Genomic DNA, 10741 nt, shown 5'->3' on the forward strand with positions numbered 1-10741 from the left:
ATCGTATTAATATGTCTATGTTGGATTTACTTTTTTGTTTTAATTGATTAGATTTTGATAAAGTTTACACTTAAATTCAGAAAATAATTCCTCTAGCTACCTCGTAGCAATACCTTCTCCTTTGGAAAATCTAGGAACCTAGCCTTCTTCTACGGTTGAAGTTGTCATAGTCTAAAATTTGTCGAAGGTTACGAATTTGTGGGGAGCCGAATCCATTAGTCTGAGACGTTACCTATTACATAACATAATCAGCCTGTAAATTTCCCACTGCTGGGCTAAGGCCTCCTCTCCCGTTGAGGAGAAGGTATGGAGCATATTCCACCACGCTGCTCCAATGCGGGTTGGTGGAATACACATGTGGCAGAATTTCGTTGAAATTAGACACATGCAGGTTTCCTCACGATGTTTTCCTTCACCGCCGAGCACGAGATGAATTATAAACAAATTAAGCACATGTAAATTCAGTGGTGCCTGCCTGGGTTTGAACCCGAAATCATCGGTTAAGATGTACGCGATCTAACCGCTGGGCCATCTCGGCTCTCGGGTGTCCAGCTCTCCTCGGTAAGACGTAAATGCGTCTTGAGATGAAATTGTTAATGACTTTAGACCAAAACCATGAAGAAAAAAAAAGTTACCTATTAATTTACGTTAAACTACATTCTATACCAATATACATAACAATATAAGAAATGGAAATAGATAAGCAAATCACCCTCTGATTTCGTTATTATTAGCTTTTTTTCCTAAGCTATAAATCAAAGGATTGTTTTTTATTTACATCGAAATATTAAACGACAATACTAGGGGAATCTTCGGCTTATTTTTGCAGATTAATATATCAATATATTTTAATAATTTATTTACGTAATCGATACGATCAAAATTGTGATGCATCCCCTCTGTTGCCTAATAAATCAGTCCGGGGTTTAGACGTTGTTCTGGACGGACCTATGCCCCTTTTCTCTGAAGTTACAGAGCACAAAGATGAGAAGTTTTCGATCGGCTAATTTACAAGTACCAATCACCTCTCAAGTGCGCCAGTGTAACTACAAACACAAGGGGCGTAACTTCTTAGATCCTAAGGTTGGTAGAGCTTTGATTATTAGAGAAATGGTTAATATTTCGTAGAGTGTTTAAATGGAGCCGAGATGACCCAGTGGTTAGAACGCGTGCATCTTAACCGATGATTACGGGTTCAAACCCAGGCAAGCACCACTGAATTTTCATATGCTTAATTTGTGTTTATAACTCATTTCGTGCACGGCGGTGAAGGAAAACATGCATGTGTCTAATTTCAACGAAATTCTGCCACATGTGTATTCACCAGCCCGCATTGGAGCAGCGTGGTGGAATATGCTCCAAACCTTCTCCTCAATGGGAGAGGAGGCCTTAGCCCAGCAGTGTGTAATTTACAGGATGTTAATGTAAAAAAGTGTGTTTAAATATTCGCCTAAGCATTAACATTAAGTATACACAACTATCGATAAACATATCGACATTGGTGCACCCTTATCATAAGATGGCCTATTTGCCAACCATCACCTATTTGAATATATATTTAGAATCTGGAATTATTTTAATTTAATTTAATACAAAATAAAATTGAATTAAAACCAAAGACACTGATTTATTTTATTGTATATTCGACATTATCAGATTAAATGAAATTCTCTTGTACGAAAATCCTATCAGAATTTCAAGTGAAACAAATGCTTATGATGAAATTTCATTGTCTGTCCGTCATGGTTTACTTTCGACGTAATTACTTATAATAAATGGAAATTTTGTTATTGTTATGGCCGTAGTTATGTTATGAGAAATTATTATCAAATACATATTTTTGTATTTATTATATAAACGGAAGGATGTCATGGATTAATAAGATGTTTCAATCATAATGTATGCATGCTTCATGTCTTTTAACTTTTATATCGTAAAATTAAATGATTTCCGTTATTATCAAGAGTATTATTATAGTCAGAGATACAATCTCTATGCTTGCGATTAGAGCCGACGTAATTAGTTAATGGTAGATTAAGTATTGTTAGGTATTATTAATTTTATATACACGATTTTATATAAATATAGACTTTACTTTGGTATTGTTACTGGATACGGAAGGCGGAGGACAGTTTTTTTATAAAATAATAATATTATTCATTTGGTGATAGGGCTTTGTCCCGTCTGCCCGTAATCCCGTCTGGCTAGGTATCTATCACCCATGTAATCTATAACCAAATAACCATACTCAGTATTTTATGTTCTAGTTTGCAGGGTGACTGAGCCAGTGTACCTACAGGAACAAGATACATCTGAATTTCCAATGTTTTTGGCGCATTGGAGTTGAAAGTAATAGTTAATATTTCTTACGGTGCCAATGTTTATGGGCGGTGGTGACCACTTACCATCAGGTGGCCCATCTGTTCGACTGATTACTATCATTACTATTTTAAAAAGGAAACTCTAACTATGAAGCTGGCGTCGTCTATCCACAAATAAATCATACCAGTAGACGAATCGATGTGGCTTTTGTACCAATTATTGCAACGGAATTCTAAGCGTTGTCACTATGAATAACTATAATAACAAAATCTTTAAATCCTTGAGTTTCTCAAAGACTGGTTCAGTCAAAATATCCTCTGATTATGATACTATGACTCTTACGCCGTTCTATAAACTGACTAATTTATCAACAAATCGTTTTTTCAAATAAATCAATTAAGCATTCGCTCCTTAGTTATTAGTAACATACGTAAGATAATTATTCGAGGTCAAGTAAAATCGATCGAATGACAAAATTTAAACGTTGGTTAAATAAGCGTGTCAATTCCTTCTTAAGCAAAGCAAGGAGTTTCCATTTGAAACAATAAACACGAAGAGGCGTGTCAAGATATAATTTCTGTTTCAGTAAATGATCCAGTTTTAGTGACATCGCACATGGATCTCAGTCCCGTTGGATGGAAGTGTATCGTTTTGGATTTTAAATTGTGCTGCTACTCTCAGCTTTTCAGTTTTTTGAGTTTTTTAATCACTTTATCACGATAAATAATTTAGTTTGAGTTATTGAATATAATCTGTGAAACGGACCCATTAGTATAACTATAACCTCATCCTCCTGCCCTTATCCCTTTTTTACTTGAGGTCGGCACAGCATGTCTTCTTCTTCCGTACTTCTCTGTCGGACGTCATCTCACAAGTAACATTCTTTCTAACCATATCGTCTTTCACACAATCCATCCATCGTTTCTTGGGTCGTCCCCTACTTCTATATCCATCCACATCCATTTTCAAAACCTTTCTCACAACATGGTCCTTATTTCTCCGCATAACATGCCCATACCAAGACAGCCGGTTTCCAGATAGCTTCTCGCTATAACTATAACCTAGGAGCCAAAGAATCATTAATGCAAATATAAATTTAAAGATATCAAGATATTAACTATCAATATTTAAAATGGGATATTTACCATGTTTTTTGTTTTTATTTGGTGGAGCTCGATATTTTGACGTTATCTACGAATGTCTTGTTCACGAGACTGAATATATAATAATAATAATATAAATATCCCGTTTTAAATACTGATAGTAATAAAAATAACCTTATAAGATATTAACTGTTGCTTCCCAATATATATTCTGTAATTTTTTGTTTGTACGGAAAAATATTAACGATTTTATGCAAAAATGTCATTCTCATAGCATTGGTTCAAGGAACAGACACAAACTTGTTACTCCTGTTACTCGACTGCATAGTCAGTAACTCCTTTGTGGGGCAATGTATACGGTTCTACAACAGGATCCCAGAAGGCGTTGAAAATGCTTCTGTTGCCAAATTAAAAAAAAAATGTTAAGGACCGCTTGTGTGCGAAAGGTTACTATACAATTAGTAAGTTTATTGTTGATAGCACACCTAGGGAATGAAACGATCGCCTCCTGGCTGTTTCTATTCATATAAAATATATGTACTTGATTAGATTGACAAAAAAAAAACACCCGCTGAGTTTCTTTCGCCGGTCTTCTCAGGTCAGGGTGTTTCCTTTTCCGAACCGGTGGTAGTGTTTAATTTGACTATCAATAAGTAAGTGTAATGCTTCTATATTTAATAAAGGAATTTGAGTTTGAGTAGCTGGAGGTTAAAGCTTATAGTATTAAAATTGCGTATAATATGTTTGTCTGTGCATACTGTAAAGCCTACTTTGACCTAATATGTTTAAAGGTATTGGTGAGGATCTAGAGTTAACGCATTATTTCCTTATATAATAAAATTAAAGATAAAAGATAAAGACTATTAAGGTGATGTAGCTGACAGTAATAATATTTTTGTTCTGTATAAAAAGTCTGTTCTTGCAATAAATATTCTGGGCCCAGAAGATTTATTACGATTGACCATATAAATGATGGTTCATATTTCTTATATAGCTAATATCTATGACCACTTACAATCCGGTGGCCATTTGCAAGTCTGCTTTATCAATATAAATTTAAAAAAATACATACAAATTCGGCTGATTTGACATATTGCATTAAGATCATTAAAATAAAATAAAAACACAGTGAATAGGTTAATGTCGTCTTTCAAATCTCAAATGGGAAGTTAATAGCATGGAATGTTATTAATTTTATTGTGTTTTTTGATACTGAATATCACGTGTATTATCTAAAGGTCTAGCTTGTTGAGTGCCAAGGCGATGATACATAAATACATTAGCAGCCTGTAAATTTCCCACTGCTGGGCCTAAGGCCTCCTCTCCCTTTGAGGAGATGGTTTGGAGCATATTCCACCTAGCTGCTCCAATGCGGGTTGGTGGAACACATGTGACAGAATTTCGTTGAAATTAGACACAAGCAGGTTTTCTCACGATGTTTTCCTTCACCGTCGAGCACGAGATGAATTATAAACACTAATTAAGCACATGAAAAGTCAGTGTTGCCTGCCTGGGTTTGAACCCGAAATTATCGCTTAAGATGCACGCCTTCTAACCATCTCAGCTCTCCACTGGGCCATCTCGACGATGATAATTGGTTTAAACCTAAGCAAGTACCTAGGCAAGTATATTTTCACATGCTTTATATATATTAATACGGCGGTAAAAATTATAGAGGAAATATCGTTAGGAAACCTATTCGTGTATCAAGTATAAGTATATTCAAGCACGCGCAAAGAATTTTCAATCGTATTTTATACCATCAGATGGGAATGTGGATTTTACTAAAGAGAACCGCCAAAAAACTGACTGACTGTGACTTTATCACAAAATTACATACTCACTTTATATTTTTATTTAATCAAACGAATTTAAAACAAACAAACAAATTAGTTATCTGAACGTGGACGTTATTATTATTTTAAATTCTGCCTAAAATTGGCGAGACTCGACGGATTCTTAAATATATATAATAGTATTTACGTTAAAGTTATATTTATTTAGAGACGCGAGAGTTAAACTCTCCTTGCCGTTAATTAGCAAACGTTCCTCAAATAAATACAAATATGACGAGAATTAACAGAACTGACGTGATCCGAGTTCTTATTTGATTGAGCGCACCACATAAGATATTACGTTTGATCTTAAGATAAAATATCTCTCGCTATAGAATATAAAGAGACGAGATGGTCCAATGGTTAAAACACGTAAATCGTAACTGAACTACAAACTAACCAGAGCAAGCATAACATTCACATTCCTTTGCCCTTACAATTAATCTCGTGCGAGGCGTTGAAGGAAAGCATCGTGGAGAAACCTGCATATGTATGATGTAAATCTGCCACATGTGTCACCACCGTGGAGTAACTAGGTGGAATAAGTTCTTGTCTTCTCCTAAAAATAACAGGAGCTTTTGTCTTAAAGTGAGTTTTTCATAGGTTTTTAATTTTTTTATACCATTCAATAGAAAAAACACCCGCGTGCTTTATTAACTGTTTCCGGGGGAAACCGGGTTATGTGGGATTCCTATCCCTAAGCCACTGCGATGGCCGTCCTCGATAACAACAGCAGGATCGGCCCTTTTCCGTTCCGTTCCGCTGAACCATGACAATCTCACAAAAGGAGACTATCATTCTTCACTTTCCAAAGTTTAGGCTGCTACCAAGATTTTTTGACAGACATACTTTGTATCGGCCCGAGACAAAACACAACACAAAACCTTGTGAGGTAACCACTACACCAACGAGCAGTCAAATAAATAAATATATACGATAACGACAACTCATGTTTTAACTTCACAGTATTTTAATTGATTTGGCTGTTATTTATCCCGACAGACGGTGCTTTAAACGCTCGAATAGACATACGCTTGGTCAATTTACAAATTTATTTTACCGAGCTTCACAGTGCTAATGATTTATATTAAATCAATTGAAAACTCATCAATTCCTATTTTAATTAATACACCATAATTTAATATGTTTGCGGTATAGTCCATTTTTAATAAAACGCCTTACAAAATAATTCTATTAAAACGCAGATATGATTTATTGCTTTCATAATTTTTACACTTGAATTAGTATTTTATTTATTTTGTATTTATTACAATGATGAAACATTTATCATCCTGACGTTGCAAAGGTAAAATTATATTATATTGTCTATTCGCTGTGTATTTTTCACATATTGTCTATTATCTTATAAACAATTAGACTCATTGCAAAGTATAAACTATAATAATAATATCATGGTCATGTTATGCGGAGGAATGAGGAACATATTGCGAGGAAGGTCTTGAGCATGAACGTGGATGGAAATAGAGCAAGGGGAAGACCAATGAAAAGATGGATGAATTGTGTGAAATATGACTGGAAATAATGTTACATGTGAGATGACGTCATATAGAGAAGTATGGAAGAAGAAGACATGCTGCGCCGACCTCAAGTAAATTGGGATAAGGGCAGGAGGATGATGAATAATATCATTTACAAGAGAAAAAAAACGCTTAGAATGATTTTATTAATGTAGTTTTATAAACTTTTATAATGTTTATCAAAATCTAAAACCATTGTGACACTACTTTTTCGACTTTATTTGTTAATATGGTTATGTATGGTTATGTGACTGATTGAAATGATAGCAAAACATATCCCGAACTAGGTTATTATATAGTTATTGGGATTTTTAAGGTCAGAATTTTTCGTAGCAGCCTGGAGTCTTGAAGTTAGCAGTGACAACCCATTCTGTCGGAAAGTACGTTACGGTTTTGGTCCTAGTACTAAATTCTTTCTGATCATATCGGATTTGCAATCCCATTGGATTGTACCAAAAATGAAATAGACTTTAAGGAACTTTTTTAAGAATTGCCGCCACAGCCGACATCGGACAGAAAAATTTCATGTTCACTTTTGTACCCTTAGGATCCTCAAGACCAACTTACCCTGAGTTGAGCTCTGCCGAGCACGAGCGGAGCACAGCATGGGATCCATCTGTGAATATGTTTTCAATACGATCTCGTAGCCTCTCCGATCCGGAATAAAAACTGCCATCACAGAGGTTTTAGTGGAAAATAATCACACGTAACCCATTTCTTGACCACAGGAGTTTTTCCTTTCTGCAGGTTTTAACAGCAACAAAAAAAACAGGTTATCATAGTTCTAGTTTTATTGACTTTAATTAAGTAATTACATAGTCCTTAAAGTAATTTTATTATTATCTTACAGATAGATAACGTGCTACTGAATTTTAGACATAAATACGAATACAAATTGACACTACTCTTCAAGTTGTCACGTCGCCCTTACGTGACATTTCAGAAATGTCAATATAATATTTTCAGAGTGACACAGAATATGAGGGGCCTTCAAGTTTTGTTGCTTAGTCCTCTCAACTAAGTCTCTTATACCTACCGAATAATCAAATATAGATACAGTTAATTAAATTGACCCAGTGTATATCAAAAGACAATCGTGGGTTGGTACCGATAATTGGTGTTTTAATAAATCACTTTCTTAATGGGAGGGAAACATCTCCAGGAAACCCCGCAAGTTTTGAATGATATTGTACCATATGAAAATCCAAAATCCAACCCTAAAACTTAACGGGCAAGGAGATTATTGAAAGTATGGGATATTATAGTGTCTATATTCCCCTTGGGCTAAAGTGACCAAGTACGCTGAAGTCATTTGCGGCTATGACTTTCTGACTAATATATTTGACTTTAAAGTGGAGTTTACGTTAATTGGTTTATTTTGTGCACTGGGTCAATTAGTACTTGTGCGCTCAGGAAAAAACAACAACGTACTCAACTGATAACTGTCAATGAGTTAATGTTTATCATCATTATTATATAAGGTTACTATAAACTCGTCCCGACTTCGCATAGGTTACGTCAAGTTTTTTAAGGGACGAAGTTCTTTAACGCGGCTTACAGAATAGTGAACTATCAGAAATTACCATAAAAGGAAAAAGCAGTATTCCAGACGATCTTTTCCTCTCTTTCTCTTTGTAACTGTCTCTTTCGATTATATACGGCTTTAATTTATTTTTTTATTCGCTCTGGATTTTAATAACAGTTCAATTACTTGTCATTTAATTTTTTTTAAACGTTGTTAACTCATTTTATTGTTGTTTTGAAGTGATAACTTCTTATGGGAGGATAAACTGCTTCGTTACGTAACGCGTTACGGCGCCAGTCTGCCTTCCCTTTCTCTTAGGCAGGCTCCTTCTATGTCACTCTAACCCACGGTGCCAGCCGAATTTCGGCTATAGATATTTTTGAAGTCATCACTTCTATCGGCGTACGGAGACGCACACGTATTTTTTTAATAATAAATTAAAATGAATACAAAACCACAATAACCACAAAATGAATTATACAAATGAGAACTCAATATTCTTATAAATTCAGTCTACGTTTACATTTATTAATAAGATTTTATACACAAATATTGATATGTAACAGACTCGCTGGGTCATTGACCTTTGTTTTATTTTTATTTAACATCAAAAATACTTTGTTGCTTCTTCTTATAACGACTTGGTGAAATATAATCTTTTCATATTTTAATATTGAGCTTCTATTTTCTACTACCCTCACTCAAGAGATGAGTCTTCTATCGCTGATTCCCAGTTGGAAATAAAAGTGACCCAGTGTAGTTACTGTCATAAAATACATAATATATCAGATGTCATGGTGGGCACAGCACAGGGATGACTAACAATCCTCACCGTGTTAAAGTGATGGCTAGTAATTTAATTAAAAAGCTCTTTACTTATTCCTTCTAAAATTAAATGAAAGTTTAGCCATATTTACATCGCAAATATTCTTTATCAAGTAAACAGAAGTGGTCGATCGTGTTCAATGCTCCGTTATTCCACACGCTGGAACTTGTTGCATACTTGTGGCCACGAAGTTATCGATTTCATCACTTATAATTTAAAAATATTTCGTATTCATTTTACAGTTTCTTTTTTTTTTATTGAGTTACATTTAAATATCTCTCATAAACAAATGAAGAGGTCTTGTCCTACTTTAGACTATTTTTTGTAGACATTTATTTTAAATATATTCTTAATTTAATGTTAAATATACAAAAGCAACCCTTACTAAGCAGTAAGAAATTAAATTCTAAATTTAATTTAATTAACAGATACGATCAGACAGAGGGCTAATTCTACTAATAATATGTTACTTTATCGCAATGATTCGAAACGCAATTGTTGATTTTTAACCATTTTCTTATTCTACTAATTCTACGATCAAGTGGATCGAGTTACGGTTTGTTCGAATGTGAATCAGTATAGAATCGGGAACGTATCGTAATCGTCAAAATTAGTAGAAGTAGTCCGCCGTGCACTTACAGTATTACGAGTAGTTTATGTTTGTCACAGTGCTAACGTCTACTTCTATAGGCAAATATAACAGCTTATCATCAACCTAACAAACTAAATACCAATACAAAAAAATAGTAATATTTTCTTGCATATCAAGTGCTATTTACGTTGTAAACCTGATTAAATTTTCAAAAACCTAAAAATGTTTATGAAAATTTCCCATGTAAAGTCACTCGATTTCACGACAAACCCTAAAGCGTCTAGATCATTCGACTTTGATTGGTTCAGCTTGTCTTCCATACAATGATAAACTCTATATAGCGTTACACCCACTCTCAATAACGACAAGAATTAAATAATAAAAAGTTCTGGTTTAGTCGCCAAAATTAGTAAAAACTGCGTAGAAGTTCTTTTGTCGCTTTATTATCCTAGCCCGTAATAATCTGTCGGCATCACACATACCAAACTTTCTAAGAAATCCGTTCTCTAGTTTACAAATTGTGAATAATAATGCTTGCACGCATAAAGAATCTCTGCAAGAAAGCAGCAAAATTATTGAAAAAGTACTTTTTTATCACCAAGATGCCTCAATATCGCACCGATATGGATAAGTAAAAAATAAAACAATATTACTGGCGCAGCAAAAGACGTCAGACGAAAATAACAGACTATACGCAATCGCGTTCAAATTAGAATTGTTGTATTTAATTACTAACTTTAGTTGGAAATAAACTCTTTCTTTTTCTAATACAGATTTTTCTTCTCCCCATTTAACGACAACTCTCCATAACGTTAACATACACACGGTCCCTTGAGTGTCGTTATATAGAGTTGACACTGTATATCTACACATTTTTATTTCTTTTTGTCCCTTTTAAATTACTAATGTTGTCAAGTTTATTCCATATTAAAAACGTAAAAATGGAAACTTTGTTGGAATGGAACAATTGCATGTCAGTTTTATTTCTTATTCTGTAATT

Source organism: Vanessa tameamea, chromosome 20 (genome assembly GCF_037043105.1).
Source record: "Vanessa tameamea isolate UH-Manoa-2023 chromosome 20, ilVanTame1 primary haplotype, whole genome shotgun sequence".
In the NCBI taxonomy this organism is placed as follows: domain Eukaryota; kingdom Metazoa; phylum Arthropoda; class Insecta; order Lepidoptera; family Nymphalidae; genus Vanessa; species Vanessa tameamea.